This window comes from Symphalangus syndactylus, chromosome 16 (assembly GCF_028878055.3).
Source record: "Symphalangus syndactylus isolate Jambi chromosome 16, NHGRI_mSymSyn1-v2.1_pri, whole genome shotgun sequence".
Taxonomy (NCBI): domain Eukaryota; kingdom Metazoa; phylum Chordata; class Mammalia; order Primates; family Hylobatidae; genus Symphalangus; species Symphalangus syndactylus.
Window position 1 is genome coordinate 66,390,152 of NC_072438.2, and position 17,184 is coordinate 66,407,335.

At 40.4% G+C, this 17,184-nt stretch overlaps 1 protein-coding gene and 1 long non-coding RNA gene across 4 annotated transcripts in view; one reads left to right on the forward strand and one right to left on the reverse strand.

Annotated features, from left to right (window-relative positions):
- Window positions 1-17,184, reverse strand: part of EGFLAM (EGF like, fibronectin type III and laminin G domains) — a 202,382-nt gene that overhangs the window by 165,177 nt on the left and 20,021 nt on the right. The window contains exon 1 of one of the 3 annotated variants that reach the window (XM_063619543.1): window positions 7,362-7,373. The exons of the other annotated variants lie outside the window; for them this stretch is intronic. The gene's annotated coding sequence lies outside the window, so the exon portion shown is untranslated. Of the gene's footprint in view, window positions 1-7,361; window positions 7,374-17,184 lie in introns of those variants that run through there. 3 annotated transcript variants of the gene reach the window in all.
- On the forward strand, window positions 5,213-13,933 carry LOC129464833 (uncharacterized). The gene is made up of 4 exons (XR_008651769.1): window positions 5,213-5,600; window positions 9,845-10,515; window positions 12,121-12,284; window positions 13,601-13,933. It is a non-coding gene; the product is annotated as an uncharacterized lncRNA (long non-coding RNA).

Sequence of the window (17,184 nt, forward strand, 5' to 3'; positions counted from 1 at the left end):
ACCACTCTTCTTCCTAACCTGAACCCATCAATACCCTATGGACCCTATTTTCCTTTTCTTTTTCTTTTTCCTATACATCATTTCTTACCCTCACCCCAAATCCCCATGTTGAACATCCACAACATTTCTAAAACGTTTCCTAGCCAGCAGAGTTGGTGTAACCAGGAATCAACAGACATGGCAACCCGTCCCCCACCCAACCACCAAAGTGCTTCACAATTATTTTGAGGCTTGTCTCTGATTGTGTTTTGCAATTTAAATAGCACTAATCCTAACTATATAACAAGTACTCCCCCACATTTCAGGATTGCAAATTGTACTACTTACACTGTGATATTTGCCTTCACAATATAGAGTTAAGGTCTTTTAACCCACTATCAGCTGAAAAAGGAGGTTTGCTTAAACATGAAATACATTCTGCTTTACACAAGCATTTTTTCCTACCACAAGTGTGGAAGGAAGACAGGTTTTACTAGTTGCCTAATAACCATAATCTTACTTTATTGTTTGGTATATTTTGAGGATAGGGGAAGTTAAAAGGGGTAAATTTCACATCAAGATCTATCTATCCATTCTAGTTTAAAATTTTAAAAGTAAGCCACGTTTCTATTTTTAATCAATTATATTCTAGACTTTCCCATGTAGTAAAATAATGAAATAATGAGACTCTTCTAACCTACATCTGGAGCAAGGAAAAGGGGTGTTCTGTTTGGTCATTCCCTATTCAGCAGTTTTTCAATCTAAACTTTATTCACAAGCCATATTTTTAAAAACTTTTTCAAATATATTATGTAAAAACATCCATTTATTCAAACAACCTCTCTCTGTCTTGACTACTACTGCAAATATGCTTTCCTTTCCAAGTCAAACTGATAAAAAGTGAATTAAAAAGCCCTGGTCACTGCAATATTCAATAAACTTTGTATTATAGTCAGTTGTTCAGATACAGTGGTTAGAGGATCTAGCTATGCTTCTTAGCCATGATGTGCTGCCATCAGCGTGAGCTTCATTACAAGCATGTTATTACTACTTGTACCAAAAGTACCAAAGTTTAAGAATGAGTTGCGGCCAGGCGCAGTGACTCACGCCTGTAATCCCAGCACTTTGGGAGGCCGAGGTGGGTAGATCACCTGAGGTCAGGAGTTCGAGACCAGCCTGACCAACATGGAGAAACCCCGTCTCTATTAAAAATACAAAATTAGCTGGGCCTCGTGGCACGTATGCCTGTAATCCCAGCTACCCAGGAGGCTGAGGTGGGAGAATCGCTTGAACTCAGGAGGCAGAGATTGTGGTGAGCTGAGATTGCGCCATTGCACTCCAGCCTGGGCAACAAGAGCAAAACATTGTCCCCGCAGCCGCCAAAAAAAAGAATGAGTTGCTTTTTAAAATAAATCAAGGTAGATTTTAAGTTAAACCTTAATTAATATCATTTGGATTCAAATTATTATATACTTTCTGGAAAGGGAGATGAATGGTAAATTTATAGCTAGAACCAAGGTAAACCTGTAAAATCTATAGCCTTTCTGATTTTTTTTTTTAACAATGAAAATGATGCTGTATGGGAGTATCGCCCTGTGACCATCATCTTCAATGTCATTTCAGCATTGGAGAGGGGTATTGGACCTTCTACGCTTATACTATAAAATTATACAACATCTGCGTATTTACTTATAGAAACTCACCTATATGCACTTGGCTATAGGGGTAGGTTAGATTACTGGTAAAAAGTATTTAATCTCCTGCCCCAACATGGAAGGAGCATACTTCTCAGCCCCTTTCACACTGGGGATGGCCATATTATTTGCTTTGGCTTCATAGCAAGCGAGGTATATATATGTCCCCACTTCTTATGTTTAAATTTAAAGATATTACTTGATTTGACCAATGAGATGTTAGCAGGTTTGATGCTTGAAGTGTTCTTGCGCACTTGGGCTTCCCTCTTGTGCCTCTGTCATTGCCATGAGAAACTGCTGCCCCCTTGGCCTGGGTCCCAGAATAGACATATGTGGAATAGACCCGAGTTTAACCTATAGCAAGGAGTCCAAGCCCATGAGAACCTGCAGCTTGAAACACCACTGCCTAGCTGAGTCCAGCCTAGATCAGCCTGACCCCTGCCAATCGGCAGAGACATGAGTGAGAACAGATGATAGCTCTTACAAATCATTGAGTTTTGGTGTGGTTTTCCATAAAGCAATAGCTGGTTAATAGAGTAATTCTAAAAAGAAAGAAAAGTAATATAAAGGGTGCTTAATGAGTGAGCACCTGGAGTGAGCATGAGCCAGGAGTCCTGAATTTACTGTTCCTTAATAGGTCTTAATTCCTATGTGCATCTCCCAATGTGACATTCAAACCCTGAGTGAGATTTTGGTGTTTAAAGACACATATTTGTCCTACAAATGGCTCCCAGGCTCCCAACATGAAAGTCATATGTGTAGACACCAAATCACATACGCTATATGAAAAATCATAATAAAGATTTTCAAGAGTAATGTTGATTTATTGCATAATTTTTATATAATGCAATATATAACCCTATATAGAACCCTATAAAACCTGCAACTCCACCATTTGTATCTTGAAGAACCATATACTTTGGGGAACTAGTAAAGGAAAACAGCTAAGGAAAAAATATGTTTTCACTTTTTGTGTGTGTGGTTAACTGTTTATGATTAAAGTATTTCAGGAATGGAAGAAGGCCTTAAAGGAGGAATTCTTGGCAGCCAAGTCTCCATACTATGCCAGTACAATAATAGCACTGATCATTGTTTTGAAGCCACTTAAAATTTATACAATGCACATGACTAAATTTAATCCTCACTGTAATTCTGTGGGCACTAAGTATTGTTATCCTGATTTAATTTCTTTTACAAACAAGAAAACCAAAGTTCAGAAAGGCTGAAGATTCCACCTTGATGACACAGCTGAGACTGGCATAGGAACTGGAACTCAAACCCATGTTTTCTGATTCAAATCCTATGTTCTTTCATACAAAAACAACTGCTATACAGCCCAGATTAGAAAGTCAAGGGTCTTCACAGTTTGAAGCACCAGAAGAATTAAAAGGTTAAAAGTAAAAAGCCTCATTTAGACTAGAAGTTCTTAGGCAATAGCATTTCAAACTCCTCCAAGTGGAAATGAAAAACATATGGAGTCAGAGTCTCAATGGCAGAAATAAAAGCTGCAACCTAAAAACAAACAAACAGAAAACAGGAAAAGACATTTCCAGTGAAGCTGCTTTTCACCAGGATAACTCTGTTTTATGTTCCATAGAGAAGAAAACAGACAGAGCAGGAAATTTTTTGTGATGATTAATGGTTCCCCATAGAAACTCTGACTTACCTCATCTAGTGTAATAATTATAGTTGTTCACATGACTCTTTATGCTGTCTTTTCCTTCCAACATTGGCACAGAATTTAACTCCTCCAGAAAGTTCTCCTTGATTAATCACACATGCCACCCAACCCCCAGCCCTGACCATCTTCTTACACCTATTTATACAAAATTTTCATGAAAGGAACACATACTTTTTCATCGTATACTTAAATTGCCTATTATGTGTATAGGTGGGTACTATCCCTTTGGTATACCTGGAATAGTTGTGCAATTTTGATGCAGGAATAATATCAACTCAAGACCTGGGTGTTCAGTTAGCATTCAGCAGCGAACTGGGGAACACATGTGATTAATAAATGGGATGATTTCAAAACCTGGAAGATGAAAGCAAACTTTTAGGTTACCTGTACTTGCAAGAGACCGCCACTGGGCAGCCAACTTTTTCAATGTTTTCCTTTTAAACTTTTCATTTAAGCAACAGTGACAAACACATGAAACACGACAAAGCCATTCCTCAAACAAACTCTTAGCCATGTAAGAACAAAGGGGTGGACAATGAAATCAGAAGGCAACTCGTTTAACACAGATGAAAGAAAATGCTTTCTTTTTTGTCTACTGCATAATTAACTTATAAATGTGCTGTGCAGGAAATTGTTGAAGCAAGTAATGTGATAAGATATTGTTAAGGATTTGATTAGGAATATTCTGTTTCTGCGCATCTCAGGGGGAATGAGAAAGGCCACTTATATTTGGTTAGAGTGAATCACCATCTGTGGCCAGAAGTTCCTGTCTTGGGCTCAGCATTTCAAACTGAAGGTCAACATTAACAAGCAGGGGTTGGGGTTACCATGTTAGAAAACTTCACAGGCTGCAAAACCCAGAAAGTGACTCCATGGACGAGGCTGGGCCATTGATTGCGTTGTTACTTCTTGCCGTAGAGCTCTGCAGTGCGATAGAAATCTAAAAGCCATTCTTCAGAAACATGTAAGCGAGGAAGGGCCAGGTGGAATTTCCCTCTTCGGTCCATGCCATTTTTCTTAGACTATGAAAAGTGCAACTCTGAATACCAGGTGACAGCCCTGAAGAGTCGCTTCCTTTTTCTAGCCCTGAACCAAACAAAGCCAAAGGTTTTTGTCGCCTCCTAATCATTAGCAATCCTTGACATATGGCTGAGAGTGTCAGGTTTCTGGGCAACTTTCCTTAAGGTTAATTGCATTCTCTTTGTCATGTCAACAGAACTGAGCAAACCATTTTCATTCCACCTCTATTTCTAATGGGAATAATGACAGGTACACATTTCCAGATATGACACGTGGAGACACGTGGAGAGGAACCTGCTGCAAATTGCTGGAAACCACCCTGCCCTCATTAGTCAGCTCCCTCTTCTGTTCCCACTCAGGAGTGGAAACTGCAAGTGGCACACAGATGCCAGAGGTTGGGTGAGTAGAGAAGCTGGTAGTGGTGCAGGAAGCAGAGAAACAGAAAACCTTCTCCCCAAATCCAGACTTCAGTGTGACCTTTGGGAAGGTCAGCCAACATGGGCCGAAAATGAAATGAATACACATATGGATATTGTGTGCACATTTACAGTCATATTTACCTGCCTTATTCCACCAAATATTTGAAGCAACTTAATAAAATACAGTCCATGCCCCCAAGGAGTCTACAGTCTAATCCAGAAAAAGATCTCTAAGTGTATCCCTGCTATGCGAGACACCACAGAGTGAGTGTGGCAGGAGCATAACTGACCCCTGTAGGGTTTTGTTTTTTTTTTTTTTTTCTGGAGACGGAGTCTCGCTCTGTCAGGCTGAAGTGCAGTGGCGCTATCTCGGCTCACTGCAAGCTCCGCCTCCCGGGTTCACGCTATTCTCCTACCTCAGCCTCCCCGAGTAGCTGGGATTACAGGCGACTGCCGCCACCACGCCCGGCTAAGTTTTTAAGTATTTTTAGTAGAGACGGGGTTTCACCGCGTTAGCCAGCATGGTCTTGATCTCCTGACCTCGTGACCCGCCCGCCTCGGCCTCCCAAAGTGCTGGGATTACAGGCGTGAGCCACCGCCCCCGGCCAACCCCTGTAGGGTTTTTAAGGAGAGAGGCAGCATCCCAGAGGGCAAAAAGGGCTTCATTCATGGAGAAAGCAACTGAGCTGGGCAGAGCACAGACGGAATTTGAATTGGAGGCCAGAGGCAAAGGGGACTCCAAGTGGAAGAAGAAATGGCATGAACAAAGGGATTGAGAAGGAAAAGGACAAGATGGTTTGGAGAGAGGTCAGTAATCCATTTTTTTTTTTTGGTTAGAGCACAGAGCTGTCTCCAGTAGTAGCAAGTAGTAAGAGGTCAGGGTGAACAGATAGTGGGTTTTGGAACAAGACTGGGTTTAAATCTTGCCCACTGCACTGTTCTGTAACAGATGCTGTCAATGCTCATATCCCCTCGGGGTTATCGGCACAGTTCCAGAAAACTGACAGTTTCCTCGCCTCTGCCTATGGGTATATCCTGGCTGACAGCTTGTGCTTGGCTTGTGGCAGGGCAGGTGGACTTGCTGGGGAGTTAACATATCAAGAACAAGTCTCAACCAAGGAGGGATAGGAATCGGTGGAAAACTAGTCCAGCTCCTTAGCCCACAGTGCGGAGCTCTGTTCTACAGGCTCTCAGAGGGTCTGCAGCTGTGCTGAGCCCCAACTGCTCACAGCGGTGACTCACTCATCACGTTACTCACCCTCTACCCCGACCCTTCCTTGGGCTTCCTGGCACCCAAGTCTTCATCTCTGTGGTCTGATTTTGGAAAAATCCAAACTAAGACACTCTTTAATGCTCAGTTTGCTCATCTGTCAAATGTGGATAATAATGTCCACCTGAATAACTGTTGTGAGATAATGGACATAAAGAACCTAGCGAAGTGCCTGACACAGTAAGTGCTTCACAAATATTGGCTATTCTATAAATGTTAGAGATCCTTACATTCTGGGCTGTTTGATAGCGGGAACTGCCAAAAGACTTTAAGTAATGGAGTGCTTTGAGGAGACTACCGTGGCCTTCCTTAGAGGACCCTGGCCTTCTTTGGAGAAACTTAGTCTTGAATGTAGGACCCTGGCCTTCCTTGTGTATCCCTAGTCTTCATTATAGAATTCTTGCCTTCAGTGTGGGATATCCGATATCCATTTCTCCACGTGTTCCAAGCCCATGAAAGGTTTACGTGTTTCTGCCATGTGACTCGTTTTGCCCAGTGGTTGTGAGTGGAAGTTAGTGTGTCATTTCTTGGACAGAACATTTGTCAGTGTGAAATCCTTCTGTCCACTTTCCTCCTCTATCAGAAACTGACAAAATTCTAAGTAGTGGAGCTTGGGTCACTCAGTAAAGATGCTTCAGAGATCAGTCTCTTATAATCTACCATGGCAGTGTAGCATGAACCACAAGTAACATTTGTTTCAAGCCATTGAGGTTTGTGGCTGCTTGTTGCTGCAGCATAATCTAGCTTACTCCGACTAATACAGATGGGTATGAATCAGAAAGACTGAAAATAAGTTAGTTAGGAGTCTATTACAGGTTTCAAGTAAAAAGAATCTGAAATAAGACCTGGAAACTGAAATGTGTGGGGGGAAAAAGAAAGAGTAATTGCCAAGGAAGAAGAATCAGCAGGTAGAGAAGGAGAGGAAAGGAATTAAAGATGACTCCAGGATACAAGCTTAGCAAACTGAAAGGAAGATGGTATCATAAAAGAAAGAGGCAGGAGTAGAGGAAGAGGGGTGTCAGGGAGGCTGGTTTGCTATGAGACCTGAGTTTAAAGAGGTTCTGCTTCGTACAACCAAAGGAAGCCTTCCTATTCCCACTCCCCCATAAGGGCAGGAATGGGGGGATTAATAAGGAGATGAGCCACAAAGGGCTTCTCTAAGGTTACCCTCATAAAAGCATGTGGTGATCACAGACCCAGTTATAGGACATAAAGGTGGGGTAGCTTCTACTTGGGGCTTCTACCTTATAACACAGTGCTTTCCCTACCACTCAAAACCACCCCAATATTGAAGAGACAACACACGTCTGGTCTACAGAGCCAGAGCAGCAGTTGCTCAACAATTTGGTTAATTTAATATTGTCTAGACAACTGAAATATGTAACTTGTTAAAGAAAAAACAAATGTTTGTAATCTTCTCCTTTCTTATAGTCTGAGAGTCTTTTACCACAAGAAAATTAGCATTTAGGCTGTCCTAAGCTCCATTATGTAACTGAACAATACCACTTCTCTCCAATAATTGGTAAGAGCCCTATATTTTCTCAGCTTGTGAACCAAAGCGTTAGGACTCAAAACTTCACTCTCAAATCTTAAATGTGAACTATTCAGTCAAACTCTTCACTATTATAAAGTTTTATGAAATCATTTAGCTTTTCTAGTTAAAGTACAATTGTGAAAGGAGGGCCTTCTATTTGATCGGATGGCTAGAATAATAATATGCATAATAGATTATATCACAGTGGAGACCCTATCTTTCCTGGCAATATGTTTTTTCCACTTTCCAGTTTTGAAACTGACCATCTTTCTTTCATAACCCCAAAAGTTACAGCTATTTTACTAATTATATTGAAAGTGCTAGAAGATGTCATGAAAATTGGATAATACAATAAAACAGCCTTACCACATATTTAAGCCCTTTTATCTTTAACAGTTTTCTTAAATCTGCAGACCATCTAACCTGTGCAGTGAATTTTCATTTATATAAAACTACATTAATAAAAATCTATATTAAGAAATTACACTGAAAAAGCAGTTCATAATGTACCTTTCAGCTTTATAATTAGTTCTGTAATCTGTAATCAGATGATTTAAATCTAATATAGTTAAATTACAAACTAAGTAATTTCTATTTCCAACAGGAATCATTATATCTTTGGAATTTTCCAAAGCGTTAATGAGTTTTAGAGAAATTATTATATTTCTCACTCACTATGTTCCCAGAAGTTAGCACAATACCTGGCATATGGTACTTAAATAAACAATTGCTAAATGAATACACGGATATGTAAACATTAATGACTGATTAGCAAAATCACATTGATTTGTCATTGCCCCCACTTAGGGCATAAAAGATATTCATTTCCATATCTCAGCTTACAACATGGATCAATTTCCTTCTGACTGGTTGGGAGTTCATTCCAACTAGATGATGCCTCTGCCTTACCAGTCATTAAATAGAAATAGGCTTGTCTTGGCCAGGTGCAGTGGCTCACACCTGTAATCTCAGTACTTTGGGAGGCCGAGGTGGGCAGATCACTTGAGGCCAGGAGTTTGAGACCAGCCTGAGCAACATGGCGAAGCCCCATCTGTACAAAAAATACAAAAATTAGCTAGGCATGGTGGTGCACACCTGTGGTCCCAGCTACTCAGGAGGCTGAGGCAGAAGGACTGCTTGAGTCCAGGAGGCAGAGGTTGCAGTGAGCCAAGATTGTGCCACTGCCCTCCAGGTTGGGCAACAGAGCGAGACTTCATCTCAAAAACAAACGAAAAAAAAGGAGGTCTGCATTGAACCTACTGCCAACTAGGCTCTGTGCTAGGCACATACACGCCTTAACTCATAGTAGCATTATATGCCATAAACCATAAAACCCCAAAAGGTAAATGATTTATCCCCATTTTACACATGAAAGAAAAAAACTGAAGCTCAGAAAGATTATGGAAACTGACCAAGGTCACAAATCTAGGAGGTAGGATTGTAAAGTATATCTACCTGACTTCAAGATCTATTACCTAGGACTAATCACATTGTTAGCAATAGTGATCCTGGGAGACAAGAATTTTGTAAACCAAAGTGCCATACAAATACAAAGCTATTGTTACCATAATCTGTCAATTTCCTGTATTTCTATCATTGCCCTCATAGACTCTCTTGTCTGAAGTTGATGAATACCATTTAATATATCAATCAAGTACTTTATTTTGTCAGGGCCCTGTGGTAGGCTCTGGCCAGGCCTGCTGTGTTCAATCCCCTCTCAGTCTGTTTAGACTGGACATGACTGCCTGCGTATATTCACACATTGGTCACCATCTCATAGGTGCAAAGTCACTATTCAGGAGTGATGTCTACTCACTATTTTATAATCTGTGTAAATTGTAGCAAGATGGTGCTGATGGCAAAGTATCCCAAACTCAGATATTCAATCCAGAGATATAGCTTCCTAATGGCAATATATCTACAAAAGGTAAGTTTACTGGAGTTTCAAGGTGACATGGCTAAGGATGATATAGGCTTGGTAAACTCCTACCTAGGGCTTTCCACGCCCTGACAAAACCTCATTCCTGGCAGGGAGTCTACCATGGCCACTAAGTCAAGCATTTTTTTCCTTGAGGAGCTGGATAACTTGGGAAGATGTGCTCACCTCTTACTTCCCCTAGGCTGATACCTCCTGATACATTTTGCTGAGAACCTATCATGTGTGCTCATTGGAATCGACTATAAGATGTAAAAGATTTGTGTGTCAGAGTATTCACTTGGGTCACGTCTCCAACCCTCCTTCTGTAGAGCAACTTCAGCCTGGAAAAGCAGAAATGAGATGCGGCCAAGAAAAAGACTCCAGCCCAGCCTGCCTTGGTTCTAACCCTGACTGTTACTTAACCTCTTTCTGGCTCAGTGAAGAAACTTGAGCACTGCAAGATGATCATGCGGAATACCTATTTCAAAAGGATGTTAAGATGAATAAAAGTGTTCTTGTTTCTAAGTGCTTGAAATGTAGCTGGCATATAATTAAGCTATACAAATGTTTACTTGTTTTTCGAAATGCTGAGTTTACTGATCACTCTAATTTTTACGTATGTGTGTCATTACAGAAGATTCAGGCTTTGGCGATGACTGGAGGGTCATTCGCTGGAAAGAATTTCAGCAGTTGGAACTAAATCATGGTGAGCAAAAGAAAGTCTACCTAAGTGGTATGGTTTGGCTCTGTGTCCCCATCCAAATCTCATCTCGAATTGTAATTCCCACAAGTTGTGGGAGGGAGGTGATTGGATCATGGGGGCAGGTCCCCCCATGCTGTTCTGGTGATAATGAGTGAGTCCCCAAGAGATCTGATGATTTTATAATGGGCTCTTCACCCTTCACTTTCTCTTCTCTCTCCTGCTGCCTTGTGAAGCAGGTGCCTGCTTCGCCTTCTGCCATGATTGTGTTTCCTGAGGCCTCCCCAGCCTTGCAGAACTGTGAGTCAATTAAACCTCTTTTCTTTGTAAATTACTTAGTCTCTGGCAGTTCTTTATAGCAGTGTGAGAAGGGACTAATGCACTAAGTTACTTCCTGAGTAGACCAATGGCCTCCATTCCCTCTGTCAAACATATGACACTGACCCTGAAGGCAGTTTGGGCTGGCTGGGGATGCACTCTCTGTATGGCCCTGGTGCATCACCTCCCCCACCCACTTCCACCCTCCCTGCTAACGTGGAGTGTGTGTAGAGTGCACAGTTACCATGAGGCCATTGTGATAGTCCTGGTCACTGTTTTGATCACATGATTTTTTATTTTGTAAATGAATGAAATACAAGTACAATAAGAAAAAGTTTCTGTAAAAACTAAGGTGATTGCTTTAGAGTAACTCCATAAAGGTCATTCTGAAAAACAATTGCTCCAATTCTAAAAGATGGGGAAATCTAGAAGCATTCTGCACTTTGATCATGCACTGGGGCTGCAGTTTGTGCTTGAAAGATTACCAAGAACTCCAACTGGTGGGCTCTCATTTTTTTAAAAAAGTTCCCATTGCTATTTTGAAGTGAAAAAATATATAATAAAATCTACGTGAAAATCATCCCCTTAACTTCTACAATCAACTAACAAATCCAAATTGGACTGGACAAGAGAGTTTCTACTGTAATTATATGAAAATATTTGCTCTTGATAACAATTGAGTCTTGTTTTTTCTTTATAACAGAGCTATTGTCACTACTTTAAAATATAAGCAGAATGGGGCATGGATCAGGTCTATAAAGCTTTCTATGTTTATGTATTTTGAATATACATAGTTATTATTGCCTATTATCTACATCAAAATGGAGAGGTTATTTGGTGATGTCTTTATCTTCTCAAGATTATTTACAATTAGAGTGACTCCAGCAACTACTGAAGCTGGAGCAACTACTGAAGCTAACTCCACTGCACTTTCTCTAGTGGCAGCATACATTTCAACCATTACAACAACCCAGTCTTTGCTGGCACTTAAGACCTGAATCAAGCTATTTGCCAGGAAACAAGAGAATTTCAGCAGGAAAAGAGAATGTTCACAATGTCAGTGATGAATGAGGAGACCACAGAGCAGGCAAACAAAAGAAAGCAGCAGGCCTGCTGGAGTTCCCTATCTGAAGGCTCAGGGTTCCAGCACTCTAAAGCAGGGTTCAGCAAACCACAGCCCATGGACCACATTTGGCCCTCACCTTGTATCCATAAATAAAGTTTCATTGAAAAGCAATCATGCACATTTATTTACATATAGTCTGTGGCTGCTTTTGCTCTACAGTGGTGGAGCTGAGTAGTTCCAAGAAAGACCCCATAAATAGAAATAAAAGTGAATAAAATATGTATTGTCTGACCTGTTACAAAAAAAAGTCTGTTAACCCTGGCTCTAAAGGATCCATTCTTTACAAGGCAGAGCTCTATTATGAGGTATGACTGTAACTGTGTTTTAAAAAAGTGTTCTGGAACCTTGCCACAGTAGATTAATTCCTAAGGTTATCCCCAACAATGAGAGGCAAGCCAAGTGATTAACTAAGCCACTGACACTGTCCTATGACACAAATTTCTCCTCTATCTCCCCTTCAGTAGTGCCTCACTTTTCATTCCAGACAGGAGTTTTGACACTGTACAAATGCACTGTCTTCACATCTACACTGACACCCCTGCCTTTCTACCTGCAGGTGTCTGTGGCCTACAAGCTGGTGTCTCCTACAGACCCTATAGTTTGGAGCTAATGAAGAGCTGAGAAGGTAGGTTTGGCTGTGACTAGAGAGCAGGGACAACCCCTCCACAGGTCATTCGTTTCTTCAGGCATGGAACCATCTTACAAACCTGGGCTGAGGGTTCATTGCCTCTAAATGTAGAAGCAAAGACTAAATTCAAAAGACAAGAACTACTTAATGAAAACAGAAGCTCCACTACATACATGTTTCTTCTACCTACTGCATGGAGTCAGAGAGGTGGTGGATCTAGCAGAGACAGCTGTAGACCAGGAGTCAGAAGACTTGGGTCCTCATCCTGATTCTACCACTAACTAGCTGCATGACCTCAGACAAGTGACCTGTCTGCCCTAGACCAGGCAGGGTTGGACAGTTACCCCCAAAGTCCCTTCTAGTGCTAAAATTCTAAGATTGTACCATGCCAGCCTTAGGAGGCTATGCTGTTACTACCAGTGCCTGGCACATAGCAGGCACTATATAAATGTTAATTATCATCATTGTTATGTAAAGGCACAATGCATGCCTTTATATGTAAATGTGGATTCTTCCCCATTATAACAATGAATGATCTGGAAGCAAATTATAACAACAGGGTATAACCATAAGCCATGAAGACTAATTCCTACCGGTCTTCTTCTCAGCACAAATGAATAAAGCTTTTCGCCCTTCCCCGTCCAGTAATTGTTGGAGGTGGTTCTTGGATCCAAATCCTAAGCCCTTCCAGAATATCTGCAATTGGAGAACTGGTCATTCAATCAAAAGACTGTAGACTGTACTGTGATGTAAATTTTTTCTTCCCCACTGAAAATCCCAGGCCAGGCATGGTGGCCAACACCTATAATCCCAGCACTTTGGGAGGCCTAGGTGGGCAGATCACTTGAGCTCTGGGCAATATAATGAGACCTCGTCTCTGCTAAAAATTCAAAAACAATTAGCCTGGTGTGGTGGCACATGCCTGTAGTCCCAGCTATTCAGGGGGCTGGGGCTGAGGTGGGAGGATCACTTGAGTCTGAGAGGCCGAGGCTGCAGTGAGCCCTGATTGCACCACTGAACTCTGGCCTGGGTGACAGAAGAACTTGTCTCCAAAAAAAAAAAAAACAAAAAACAAACAAAAAAAAACTCAATGCAGGTTGGGAATGAGAACTGGGATTCAGGATTTGGAGTTTCCTAGTATATTTTGCCTTCTTCCTATATATACAGTGTATAAACCTGGTAGGAGGAAGGAACTGTTGTCTATCAGAATGGTAAATGGCATTCAGTCTTAAGTTTCTAAATAAAGTTGGCAGTTATGGGTATAGCCAAAATGTGAGTGCTTGCCATAACCCCTGGGGCCTCACCATTTCCAGCTACCAGGATCTGCAACTTTTTGCCTGAGGGTTTTCTCAGAAGACACAGAAACTGTTCTGCCTATAAGCTTTGAAGTGCCAGGGAATTAACAGCTACCTTCCCACAGCCCTCCCCCCAGTGACTGACAGCACTGATAACAATACCCCAACTTCACCCCTCAGGTGGGATAACTGAGCTGCTTGTTCTATACCATGTTCTGGAGTTTCTCCCATGAGTTTAGGTTCTAATCATCCACATGTAAATTGCTTGATAAGAAACCTTCATTGACTCCTTGTCTCACTTCCCCTCCCCTTATTTGTTTCATTTGCACCTTTCAAATAAACTGTTTTCATTCAAATATTTGTCTTAAGTTCTGTTTCCGGGAAATCCAAACTAAGACAATGGTGGTGACCTAATTCCAAATTTTTAGTTTGATTAATAATCATTTTCAACTCTACTAATGAGTAAAATAGGAAGTATAAGATACAGCCAAGAAATCAGAAGAGTCTAAAACATATTGAGACCATAAAAATCAGCAAAAAGCTAAACCTAAACAGAAGTGGGAAAGATTCCAAGCTTACAGTGATCTTTCCCTTTAGGTAAAACTCACTAAAGTAATATGAGGTTAGTTTGGGTTCATGATGACTCTCAAGAGATGAAGAATTATCTTCCCTTTATTTCATTTGTGTCCAGAAGCCTTTAGATTCTTAGAATTATTTTTCCAGTGAAATTACTTTTATTAGAATAAGTAGAACAATAAAATAACTTTATCTTCCTTAGCAGCTACAGTGTATCAAGCACAGTCAATTTATTGTTGGCCAATCTTACAGAATCTGCAAGTCTTGTGTAGTAAACCCATTTTATTGGGGAAAGGTGGTAAATCATGTGGAAGGTTAATTTTCTGGCCCCATTTCACATAGCTAGTAAAGATAGAGTCCAGATTCAAATACCTATCAGTCCTCTTCCAAATGTCATGCTCAATTTCCCCCTGTGCCACCTCCACAAAAGACATATGGCTATTACCATCAGGCACAAGAGGCATTGAGACTGAGAAAACATAATATGACACATTACTATAATTATTATATGATTAGAGCTCCCAGATTTAGCAAACAGAAACACAGAATGTCCAGTTAAATTTGAACTTCAGATAAACAATGATTTTTTTTCATATAAATATGTCCCATGCAATATTTGGGATAGCTCTACATTAAAAATTATTTGTTTGATCCAATGATTTTTTTTTATAAAATTATCTGTTGTTTATCTGAAATTCAAATTCAGCTGGGCATCCTGTATTTTATCTGGCAACACTAGATATGATGCTTAGCTTATCTCTTTATTTAGTTCATACTTTAATCAAAACTTAGCATAATATGTGTAACAGGACTAAGTTTTTAAAAGTATTTGCGGTAAAAGAACCTAAGAAGATCTACCCTCTTAACAGATTAAGTGTAAAATACAATGTTGTTGACTCTAGGCACAAGGTTGTATAAGGGATCTCTAGAACTTATTCATAGAATTTCTATTGAGTCCTGGATACCACTGCAATCATTTCTCAACACCACACAGCTATCCCTATGTCAGTCTTAACATCCCCTTATTCACTTGGTCAGATTTGGGCCCAGGGGTAGCTCATCCTCAAAGATCATGGTTTCTCTTACACTACGGTTACTGCATGAATTTACAGCAGGCATCCTTCAGCTAGATCAGACCTAATTCTCAGAGAGTTCTGAATGCAAACTAAACACAAATCAAAACCTTATGCTTATGCCTAAAGAGAAAAATATAAATAGGCATATATTACAAAGCAGTAGTACTAAAGGTATCAATTAGGATCCCGGCAATAAGAGGAATTTACTTAATCATAGAAAGATTTCAATTAGAAAACTACTTACAGAGGTGTGAGCAGCTTTAAGGAAAGGCTAGGGACACTGATGCACCCAGAGACCAGCACCAATAAGACATTGTTACTACCCAGGGCCAAGAGTGCAACTGGAGAGTAATGTCATGGAGCCAGCCAGAGTTGGAAGCCATGGAGGGCCAGGGGCTGTATGTAGTTGCAGAGAGACACAGCTGTGGCCAGAGAAGCTGTACTAAAGGAGAGAGGAATTGGGGTGGGGGGGTGGGAAGGGAGGAAAAGAAACAAATTCTCTCCCCTGCTCTCCTTTGATATCCTCTAGGTGCCTCCCATTGGCTGAACCCAAAGAAGCCAGGGGGCAAAGGAGTAGGTGACACAGCTGGTGAGGTCAGGCCCCATAGAACACTGAGCAGGGCAGAGCAGAGCTGACAGTAACTGTGGAGTGAAGAGCAAAACAATCATAGCAAACCCCCCAGTATGTGTGTGCACAGCAGAACATGCCGGAAACTCACTATGGGTAGAGATTTGTAGTTATTTATGTCTTCAAACTGGTAGTTTCTTTTGTTGGTAGTTCATATTTTTCCATCATCACTTTATTATAAAAATATTCAAGCACACAGAAAAGTAAAAGAATTTTCGAGTGAATATGTGTATGTGCATCACCTGGCAGAATCTATACTGGCTTTATCATGTATCTATCCAACAATCTGTCCCTCTCTTCATCATCGGTTTATCTTGTTTTTTTAGCTTCTTTAAAATTTTTGTTAGTTGAAAGATCAAATTGTGTATATTTATTGTGTACAACATGATGTTTTAAAGTATATATACATTGTGGAATGGTTAAATCTAGCTAATTAACAAATGCATTACCTCCCATAGTTATCAGTATGTTAGGCCCACTTAACATCTACTGTTAGCATTTTTCAATAATACAATATATCACCATTAACTATACTTCGCATGCTGTACAATAGCTCTCTTGAACTTATTCCTATCTAATTGTAGTTACGTATCCTTTAGCCAACATTACCCTAACTCCCTTCCCCACTAACCACCCAGCCTCTGGTTACCACCATTCTAATCTCTAGTGCTATGAGATCAACTTTTTTAGACTCCACATGTGAATGAGACCATGTGGTATTTGTCTTTCTGTGCCAGGCTTATTTCACTTAACATAATGCCTTCCAGGTTCATCCATGTTGCTGCAAATGACATGATTTCCTTCTTTTTATTATGGCTGAATAATATATCATTGTAGATATGCACCACATTTTCTTTATCTGTTCATCTATTGATGAACTCTTAGGTTGATGCCGTATCTTGGCTAGTGAGACTAGTGCTGCAATAAACATGGGAGTGCAGATATCTCTTCAAGGTACTGATTTCATTTCTTTTTGATATATGCCCACTAGTGGGATTGCTGGATCATATAGTAGTTCTATTAATTGTTAGATAAAGCTCCATACTGCTTTCTATAATGGCTATACTAATTTACATTCCCACCAATAGTAAATAAAAATTCCCTTTTCTCCACATCCTCACAAACACTTGCTATCTTTTGCCTTTTTGATAACAGCCATTCTAACTGGGGTAAGATGATATCTCACTGCAATTTTGATTTGCATTTCTCCGATGATTAGTGATATTATCGAGCATTTTTTCATATTCCTGTTGGCCATTTGTATGTCTTCTTTTGAGAAATGTCTATTCAGATCTTTTGCCTACTTTTTAATTGTGTTATTT